At 38.4% G+C, this 10,890-nt stretch overlaps 1 pseudogene; it reads right to left on the bottom strand.

Annotated features, from left to right (window-relative positions):
• Positions 1 to 9,239: 9,239 nt before the first annotated feature.
• LOC104982670 lies at positions 9,240 to 10,434 on the bottom strand (annotated as a pseudogene).
• Positions 10,435 to 10,890: the final 456 nt, after the last annotated feature.

The raw sequence follows: 10,890 nt of genomic DNA on the forward strand, positions 1-10,890 counted from the left end.
CAAAGAATTGATGTTTTTGAACTGTGGTATTGGAGAAAACTCTTGAGAGTCCCTTGGACTGCAAGGAGATCCAACCAGTCCATTCTGAAGGAGATCAGCCCTGGGATTTCTTTGGAAGGAATGATGCTAAAGCTAAAACTTGAGTAGTTTGGCCACCTCATGCAAAGAGTTGACTCATTGGAAAAAACTCTGATGCTGGGAGAGATTGGGGGCAGGAGGAGAAGAGGAAGACAGAGGATGAGATGGCATTACTGACTTGATGGATGTAAATCTGAGTGAACTCTGGGAGTTGGTGATGGACAAGGAGGCCTGGCGTGCTGCGATTCATGGGGTCGCAAAGAGTCGGACATGACTGAGCAACTGAACTAAACTGAAGTGATTAAGCATGCACGCATGCACTGACAAATGAACTTCTATGTAACTCTTCAAATATGGCATGGGCATTCAATTTTATACAACTACCACTAAATTATTGTACAGTTTGATTTTCTGGAAAATTCTCTTATGTTAGATAAATGTGTTTCACTGTAATTTCCTCCATAATTGCTATCAGTGTTTAGATACTGCAGGGGGGTGGATGGCGGGTATCATTCACATTACCTCCCTATCATGAATGTCTCAGCTCAGCAGAGTAGCTGTCTCTTGACACACTGGATGCACAGTATCCTTAAGTTAGCTGGATTTGGTACCTCTCATTGGTAACAAAAAATTCTTGATCAATATAGAGATATTTAACCTTTAACCAGCATGCTACATATATTTTTCTTGACCAATTAGAAAAGCCTCCGTTTCGATGTAGCCTCCAATGCATGTTTCACCATTTTAATTCACAGGAAGTTGTGGTCAAAGGTCCTGTTGAAATGAAAATTAATTAGCCTTGGGATCTCCCTGGTGATTCAGTGGTTGAGACTTCACTTTTCAATACAGGAGGTGCAGTTTCAATCACTGGTTGGGGAGCTAAGGTCATACATGCCTCATGGCCAAAAAAATAAATAGATTAACACCCAGAACATAAACAGAAGCAATACTGTAACAAACTCATTAAAGACTTAAAAAAAAAAAAATGGTCCACACCAAAAAATATATTCAAATTAGAAGACATCTGCCCTATTTTCAACCTTCTGTAATCTGTGAGCCCAAGGAAGCCATCAATGAAGTGATCAACAACAGACATAGCTGTATTTAAAATCAAGTTCTGAATCAGTAAACCTATGGGTCACTTGAAGTAGAGGAATATCTCAAGAGAAACCATCACACACTGTGATCACACAAGCAAAAATTCTTTTGGCGATCAAGAACATATCGTGAGGGAAAATGAGGAACAGTGGTCCTATGAGAATTTAGCCAAACTAGGTCCTTTATTATCGCAAAGAGCACATCTCATTTTATGTCTAATTAGGTCAATCCAAACTATATTTCTATGAAAAGAAAATCATTAGTAAAGGAAACTAAAGACTTTCATATTACCAGAACAGAATGCTTCAATTTAAGGGTATTTAACACCACTTTTCTGAGAGCAAACCTAATTCCTTTTAATTAACTCTGTGACTCCTGCACTGCTAATAACATTGTGGGTTTGTTGTTTTATATTATTGCAGCTCACAACTTTCTTTACTTAGATAAAGATAAAGGGCTCCAAAGGCTTACAATGGAAAGTTAAGTCACATTTCATTTTGTTTATAATTTATTCATTCAAAAACCATACATTTCTAATTAAAATTGAGAGACAGTAAGTGCAAAAATGGTCACACTCATAATTCCAACTATTATCTACTTCTTTTATTGTTTAAATTGATTCCATTAAAACTTGGGTCATCCCAGGGGATATAAACAAACATCAAGGATTTTTTGCAGTATATACATTCATGGTTTACAAGGTCATAGCTCTGGCTCCATCTCAAAATATGTGGACATTGTGTTCATCAATTTGCAAATGTTGTATGGAAATTCAATAGGCATTTGAGTTTTCTTATTTAACGGTTTTTAACTTTAAAGCTCTCACTGAGGCTAATTTGAATGAATCTAACTGTGAAAACAATGTTATAACATTATTCTTTCATAGTGAGCCAATCCAGGGGATTCAGGTTTCTGAACTACTGCAAGGTTCTTCAAAAGAGATTGAATGATTTTTGCTGTTTCAGCAAAAGCCTCAATATAACACCAAGCACCTTACCTCGATTCAAACTGAACATCTCTGCTTCATGGTTAGGTAAGCTATAACAAATACCATTTTCTCTTTCTACGTTTCACCTGCTATTTCTATCATATTTCATTCATTTTACCACAGTAAAAATTATTTCCCAGGAGTGAGCTACTTACCAGATCCTAAAGATAAAAATAACATTTTCAGTTTAGGAATGATGTAATTATAGAAAAGAGATATTATGTTTGTCAAATCACTGTTTAGAGTACATTTATACACTATCATAAAATGTAGGCTCTATAAGCATAATGAAAAGGCAAAACAAAAAACTTAAAAAAGCTTCATGGAAGTAGCACAAAATAAGATTTGGGCTAAAGGACTCTATTTAAGAAATACATTTCATAGCCTGTATATTTCATTGGCATTTTGTAGAGATAACCTATCTTTTTCATCTTATTTTGTACTCTTTGTCTTTTGGAAATTTATGAATGTGTTGTTACATCTTATGATCATGTTATGAAACCATATTATTATTGCCAATTCTCCTGCTGCTGAAATACCAATGACTATTACTATATAAGACTAAAGCATATATTTATTTTTTCTGGAAAGTATTTTTGGACTCCTATATCCCCCCTTAAGCAAACTTTTTCTGTATAATAACTACCATTGGTTTCTACCCTGGATATTATATTGTGGTGGTGTTCAGTTGCTCAGTCATTCTGACTCTTTGTGACCCCATGGACTGTGGCATGCCAGGCTTCCTTGTCCTTCACTATCTCTCAGAGTTTGCTCAAACTCATGTCCGTTGAATCTGTGATGCCATTCAACCATCTCATCCTCTGTCAACATTAATGTTATTATATGGCCAACATCATTTTCTGGGTTAGCTATGAGCACGGATCATTTGATTAAGTTAGTGTTTTTGAAATGGTATTGGTATTTTTAGATCTCTAATGTTCTTTTTTTTAATTTATTTAATTGGAGGTTAATTACTTTACAATATTGTATTGGTTTTGCTAACGTTCTATTGAAAATATAACAACTGAGATTTGTAGCACAGAACCTAGATGTATTTTTAAAAGTTTAAATTAGGTTGTAAATTTATATCTATATCATCTATGTCAATGTTAATAAAATGTAAATTAATTTCTCATGAGCATGCTCAGGTGTATTTCTGAGTTGAGAAGTCTTAATTCTTAATAAATATGCACACACAATAAAACTATATTTAAAACTTTGTTTCCAATGCTTTGTAGAACTTACCTGATACCTAATATCAGATTAAGCATAGAGAAACATCATCCTCAGAGCTAGTTCCAGAAGCAGTGAAGTAATCAGGTTCACTTCTTTTCACTCAATTGGTATGAGCAATAAACTTAATAAACACATCAGCAGTGGTGGGATACAACAAAGAACACATTCTTGAGTATATTATAATAATATAGTATTCTAAAATATTATTCATATGCAAAATACTATTTTCAGGTAATGTCTCTACTGTATTGATTACAAAATATTCTAGGAAAAGTCTCATATTACCTTCCTCATAAAACCCTCTCTTCCTTTGTTGTTCAGTCACTAAGTTGTGCTGACTCTTTGCCACCCCATAAACTGCAGCATGCCAGGATTCCCTGTCCTTCACAACCTCCCAGAATTTGCTCAAACTCATGTCCATTGAGTCGGTGAGGCCATGCAACCATCTCATCCTCTGCTGCCTGCTTATACACCTGCCTTAATCTTTCCCAGCATCAGGGTCTTTTCCAATGAGTTGGTTCTTGGCATCAGATGGCTAAAGGACTGGAGCTTCAGTTTCAGCATCAGTCCTTTCAATGAACATTCAGGGTGGACTTCCTTTAGGATTGACTGGTTTAATCTCCCTGCTGTCCAAGGGACTCTCTGTCTTTAGGCAGATTCAAAATGTGATCTCAAAAGGATGGTCTGAAGGACACGATGTGACTAAGTCAAGTTCTTCTTGCTGGACAATCCAGTCCATGTCCTAAACACAATGAGAATGGAGGATATATGGATGCTAAGGAGGAGGTGGTTGATCCAGGCAATGATCAAAGTGGATGAGGTCAGGAGAGCCCCTCTGAGTTCCTGGGTCACTATGTAAATGGAACTTTGTTCCTTTCTCCAGAAATGTTTTTGCTGGGCATCCAGGTTGTGTGAACCACTTAGAAACTTCACCATTTACCCATTTTGTATACACCTCTTCTCTCTCATGATTATTAACATTTATTTAACACTTCAAAAACAATCTAGCAACACGGTACTTTGACATTTGGAGAGAACTGATTTACAGTTTGCTTGATTTTTAAATCCTGGGAAAAAGAAGAGCAGTGGAATACATGAGCCATTTTGAGTTTGACCACCGAGATGAGTTTCTTCACTAATAGTTTGCACTGTCCCAAGCAATTCATCAACATAAAATTGGATAAAGGATTTACTGAGCATGCCCTTGCCCATCAGAACAAGAACCAGTTTCCTCTACAGTCAGTCTCTCCCCTCAGGAACCTTCCATGAGTCTCTTATCCTTATCAATCAGATGGCAGACAGAATGAAAACCATGATCACAGAAAACTAATCAAATATCCACATAGACCACAGCCTTGTTTAACTCAATGAAACTATGAGCCATGCTGTGTAGGGCCACCCAAGATGGATGGATCATGGTTAAGAGTTATGGCAAAATGTGGTCCACTGGAGAAGGGAATGGCAACCCACTTCAGTATTCATGCCTTGAGAACCTGATGAACAGGATGAAAAGGCAAAGAGATATGACATGGAGAATTGAGCTCCTAAAGTCTGTATGTGCCCAATATGCTACTGGAGAAGAATGGAGAAATAACTTCAGAAAGAATAAAGAGATGGATCCAAAGTAAAAACATCATCCAGTTGTGGATGTGATTGGTGATGGAAGGAAAGTCCGATGATATAAAGAGTAATATTGCATAGGCACCTGGAATGTTAGGGCCATGAATCAAGGTAAATTGGAAGTGGTCAAAGAGGAGATGGCAAGAGTGAACACCAACATTGTAGGAATCAGTAAACTAAAATGGACTGGAATGGGCGAATTTAAGTATGTCTAATACTGTGGGCAAGAATCCTTAGAAAAAAATGGAGTAGCCCTCATAGTTAACAAAAGAGTCTGAAATGCTGTACTTGGGTGCAATCTCAAAAATGACAGAATGATCTCTGTTTGGTTCCAAGGTAAATCATTCAACATCACAGTAATTCAAGTCTACACCCCAACCCACTGCCGAACAAGCTGAACTCAAATGGTTCTATAATGACCTAAGAGACTTTCTAAAAATAATGCCCAAAAAATGTCCTTTTCATCATAGGGGACTGGAATGCAAAAGCGGAAGTCAAGCGATACCTGGAGTAACAGGAAAGTTTGGCCTTGAATTACAAAATTAAGAAAGTAGGGAAAACCACTAGACCATTCAGGAATGATTAAAATCAAATGCCTTATGATTATACAGTGGAGGTGACAAATAGATTCAAGGGATTAGATTTGATATTGTACAGGAGACAGGGATCAAGACCATCAACAAGAAAAATAAAGGCAAAAAGGCAAAATGATTGTCTGGGGAGATCTCACAAATAGCTGTGAAAAGAAGAGAAGTGAAATGCAAAGGAGAAAAGGAAAGATATAACCATCTGAATGCAGAGTTCCAAAGAATAACAAGGAGAAATAAGAAAGCCTTTCAGTGATCAATGCAAAGAAATAGAGGAAAACAATAGAATGGGAAAGACTAGAGATCTCTTCAAGAAAATTAGAGATACCAAGGAAACATTTCATGCAAAGATGGGCAAAATAAAGGACAGAAACAGTAAGGATCTAACAGAAGCAGAAGATATTAAGAAGATGTGGCAAGAATACACAGAACTGTACCAAAAAGATCTTCATGACCTAAATACTCTTGATGGCATGATCACTCACCTAGAGCCAGACATTCTGGAATGTGAAGTCAAGTGGGCCTCAGGAAGCATCACTACAAACAAAGTTAGTGCAGGTGATGGAATTCCAGTTGAATTATTTCAAATCCTAAAAGATGATGCTGTCAAAGTGCTGCACTCAATATGCCAGAAAATTTGGAAACTCAGCAGTGGCCACAGGACTGGAAAAGGTCAGTTTTCATTCCAATCCCAAAGAAAGGCAATGCCAAAGAATGTTCAAACTACCACACAATTGCACTCATCTCACACACTAGTAAAGTAATGCTCAAAATTCTCCAACCCAGGCTTCAACAATACATGAATCATGAATTGCCAGATGTTCAGGCTGGATCTAGAAAAGGCAGAGGAACCAGAGATCAAAATGCCAACATCCACTGGATCATGGAAAAAGCAAGAGAGTTCCAGAAAAACATCTATTTCTGCTTTATTGACTATGCCAAAGCCTTTGACTGTGTGGATCACAATAAACTCTGGAAAATTCCTAAAAAAGATGGGATTACCTGACCAGGTGACCTGTCTCTTGAGAAACCTGTATGCATGTCATAAAGCAACAGGTAGAACTGGACATGGGAAAAAAAAAAAAAAGAACTGGACATGGAACAACAGATTGGTTCCAAATAGGAAAATGAGTACGGCAAGGCTGTATATTGTCACCTGCTTATTTAACTTCTATGCAGAGTACATCATGAGAAACGCTGGGCTGAAGCACAAGCTGGAATCAAGATTGCTGGGAGAAATATCAGTAACCTCAGATATGCAGATGACATAACCCCTATGGCAGAAAGTGAAGAGGAACAAAAGAGCCTCTTGATGAAAGTGAAAGAGGAGAGTGAAAAAGTTGGCTTAAAGCTCAACATTCAGAAAACTAAGATCATGGCACCTGGTCCCATCATTTCATGGCAAATAGACGGGGAAACAGTGGCTGACTTTATTTTTCTGGGCTCCAAAATCACTGCAGATGGTGATTGCAGCCATGAAATTAAAAGACGCTTACTCCTTGGAAGGAAAGTTATGACCAACCTACACACCATAGTAAAAAGCAGAGACATTACTTTGCTAACAAAAGCCCATCTAGTCAAGGCTATGGTTTTTCCAGTAGTCATGTATGGATGTGAGATTTGGACAATAAAGAAAGTTGAGCACCAAAGAATTGATGCTTTTAAACTGTGGTGTTGGAGAAGACTCTTGAGAGTCCCTTGGACTGCAAGGAGATCCAACCAGTCCATCCTAAAGGAAATCAGTCCTGAATATTCATTGGAAGGACTGATGCTGAAGCTGAAACTCCAATACTTCTGCCACCTGATGCGAACAGTTGATTCATTTGGAAAGACCCTGATGCTGGGGAAGACTGAAGGCAGGAGAAGGGGATGACCAAGAATGCGATAGTTGGATGGCATCACAGACTGAATGGACATGAGTTTGAGTAAGCTCCAGGAGCCGGTGATGGACAGAGAGGCCTGGTGTGCTGCAGTCCATGGGGTCACCAATAATTGGACATGACTGAGTGACTGAACTGAACTGAACTGATGTGTAATATCCCGAAGCAGCAAACAACTCTAATGGCCATCAACACTAATATGAATAAATGAATGAGATTACTAATCAAAAACTACATTCATAAGAGCAAAAATAAGACTTCAAAAATGTAAATTTGAGCAAAAATCAGAATAGAATGCTTTTTTATTATTTGATTTATATAAATTTCAGGAACATATATTATGGTGGGCTAAAGGTCAGAGCAACCTTTACTTTTATAAAATAAATGAAAAGCTCGTAAGTTGAAGGGAGCATGAGAATTGCTTCTAACTTTCTGGAAATACTCTATTTGTTGAACTGGTGGTACTTACAGGGTTGTGTTCATTGTCTGAATGTTTACTTAAATGTACACTCATGATTTGTGTACTTCTTCTGTATATAAATTAAATTTCAATTATTATCTTAAAATTATGAATGCTGTTTATGTAGATGGTTTTAAGAATATGTCCTAAGTTTTTGAACAGTTATTTTACGAAAGCCCAACTTTTTTTCTTCTTTTTTCAATTACAGTCCTTTCTTTTATTGGAGTTCCAAATTTTAAAAACTGAAAGTAAAGCAATCATTCAGTGGTTCAGATAAAAGAAAAGCATCTTTACCTGAGTTACCCATCAGGCCTACTCTCACCTGCCCTAGCTCTTCCCAGAACAAGTTTCTGGGTATCTGAACAAAACGGTTTGCATGTCGACTCCATTAAAAGTCATCTCTACTACAGGGGTCAACTAACTATGAGAACAGTTCTTCTCATACCTATTAAACGTACACAGTCCACAGTTAGACCTCCATAAAGGTCTACAAAATGCTCTCCAGAGTAGTTTCTTTGGGGCCCAATAAGGTAGAGATTTCCTGCAAGGACTTTTCCCCTCCCCCTAGACTTAGGGTTATTTATAGGGTCTTTCACTTATACAAGTTCCCTGGTGTACAAGAACTGATCGTTGACAGAAGTTTTTTTCATTCAGATAATTCATAAGGTCCTTCATCAGATTTTTTTTTTTTTGGGGGGGTTGCAAACCCAAGAAGGCTCTCCACTTAGTGTTTTTGCCACATTCAAGGCAAATACACAAATTTTCACCAGTATGGCTTCTCTGATAGGTAATAAAGTCACAGTTATATTAAGAGGCTTTTTCACAACTGTTGGGGTTTCTTTCCAGTGGGGCTTTCTGTCATCCAATGAGGTGTGCATATTGTCTGAAGCACTGTTTCACAGGGCATTAAAAAAATACCATCCTCTGATCTGAATTATCTTGGAATGAGGAGAGGTGAGCATTGCTAGAGAGCTTTCTCACATTCACTGAACTTGTATGTTTCCCACCTGTATAAATCTTCTTGTGGGTGATCAGACATGAGCTTGGACTGAGGTTTTCCAAAAACTCAAGGCATTTGTAAGGTTTCTCACTGGAGTGATTGATACGGTTCTGTAAAGACAGCTCTCTGGTCAAACGATTTGTCAAGTTCCTACAACTACAGATTTTCTGGTCCCCAATAAAGTCTGAGCTCTGAGGAAAGTCTGAGATTTGCTTTGAATTCTCCATCTTAAGTGAGTTCTCTTACATTGTAAATACATATTTCTTTAATGGTATAATAACTTCTTGTGTGGTCAAGACATCTGTGAGGATTCTGATACATGGGGAGGGCTGAGCTCAAGACTTTTCTCAGCCACATTAGAGATATATGGTTTTTCACCAATGTGGATTGTCTGATGTTGAAGAAGGGCTGAGCTCTGATGAAAGCTTTCATCACAGACACTGTATTTATAATGCAGCTCCTCTCTCTGAGTTCTCATTTTCTGTGGGGCAATGAAGTCCATGCCTAGGAGGAAGCCACTCTCACATGCAGACCACTGATGCAGTTTCTCTTCCATGTGAATTCTTTGATGAACAATAAGGTCTGAACTACAGCTGAAGCTCTTCTCATATTCAAGGCATTTAAAAGTGTGAGTGTAAGTTGCCTGGTGCCTGATGAGGTTGGCACTCCAGGTAAAACTTCTCATATGTTCCAAGCATTTATATGGCTTCTCACCTGTGTGGACTCTCTGGTGTCCAATAAGGTCTGATTTCTGGGCAAAGCATTTCTCATAGGCACCACACATACGGCTTCTCCCCAGTATGTACTCTTTTATGAACAAGGAAGGCTTACTGGTGTGGGTAAGTTTTCTCACACTTATTACCTTTGTAGGGTCTTTCCCTACAAAGTTCTATGGTGGCTAATAAGATCGGATTTCCTACTAAAAGCTTTTTCACACTCCAGACAAACGGTTCCTCACCCGTGTGCATTCGGTGCCTGATGAGGTTTGTACTTCGGCTGAAGCATTTGTCACACTCACTACACAGATACAGTTTCTCGCCTGTATGGCTTCACTGGTGGACAAGCAGATCAGAGCTCTGACCAAAATTCTTGCCACAGATATCACATGTATACAATTTTTTACCTGCATGCATTCTCTGATGTCCTGAAAGGGCTAAGTGGTGCCAGAAGCTCTTCTCACATTTGCTACATTTATAAGGTTTCTCATAACTGTGGATCCTCTGATATGAAATAAGATCTGAGCTTTGGATGAAGGTTTTCTCACACATAACAATCTATAAGGTTTCTCCCCAGTGTGGGTTCTCTCACACATAATAAGAGCTAAGTTTTCACAAAAGTTTTGCTCAAGTTCAAGGCACTGGTATATCTGATCATCTATTTGAGTAATCTCATGCACATGAATATTTTTTTTTTTTTACCCTTCTGAGGGCATACATGGTATATTTTCCTTGAGTTCTCTGATTATATTTCTCTTCTGAAGTGTACATTTTCGATGGCTCTCTCCGAGGGAGTTTTCCACTGGTATTCCTGACCCATCATTTTCTTCATAGTCATTTTCTCGATAAGAACTTGAAAGATACTGTCTTAGGCCTATCCGTCACGAGCAGTTCCTCTTTACAAGTTTCCAGCATTACATGCACTTGTTCTTTATGTGGTATTTACAACCCATAACAAGAAAGACTCAAGACTGTCTTCCTTTTGGCTGCAAAAGGTCTCTAGTCCATAGTTATTAACAATACTCAATTCTTTGCTCTCCCCGGCTACTGCCGGCACCACCCCTCTGCCTGGGAGGGCACTTCCGGTTACTCTCCGGACTCTCGGACACTCGGGGTTTGGCTTTCCCTGTGGCCACAGGCTTTGTACGGTGAACCTAAGGGCCCACCTTCAGGAAAAGAAGGAAAGTAAACCTGGGAGGCCGACGAGAGCCAGAAGCATCCTTCTTT

Source organism: Bison bison, unplaced genomic scaffold (assembly GCF_000754665.1).
Source record: "Bison bison bison isolate TAMUID 2011002044 unplaced genomic scaffold, Bison_UMD1.0 scf7180017864537, whole genome shotgun sequence".
Lineage (NCBI taxonomy): Eukaryota > Metazoa > Chordata > Mammalia > Artiodactyla > Bovidae > Bison > Bison bison.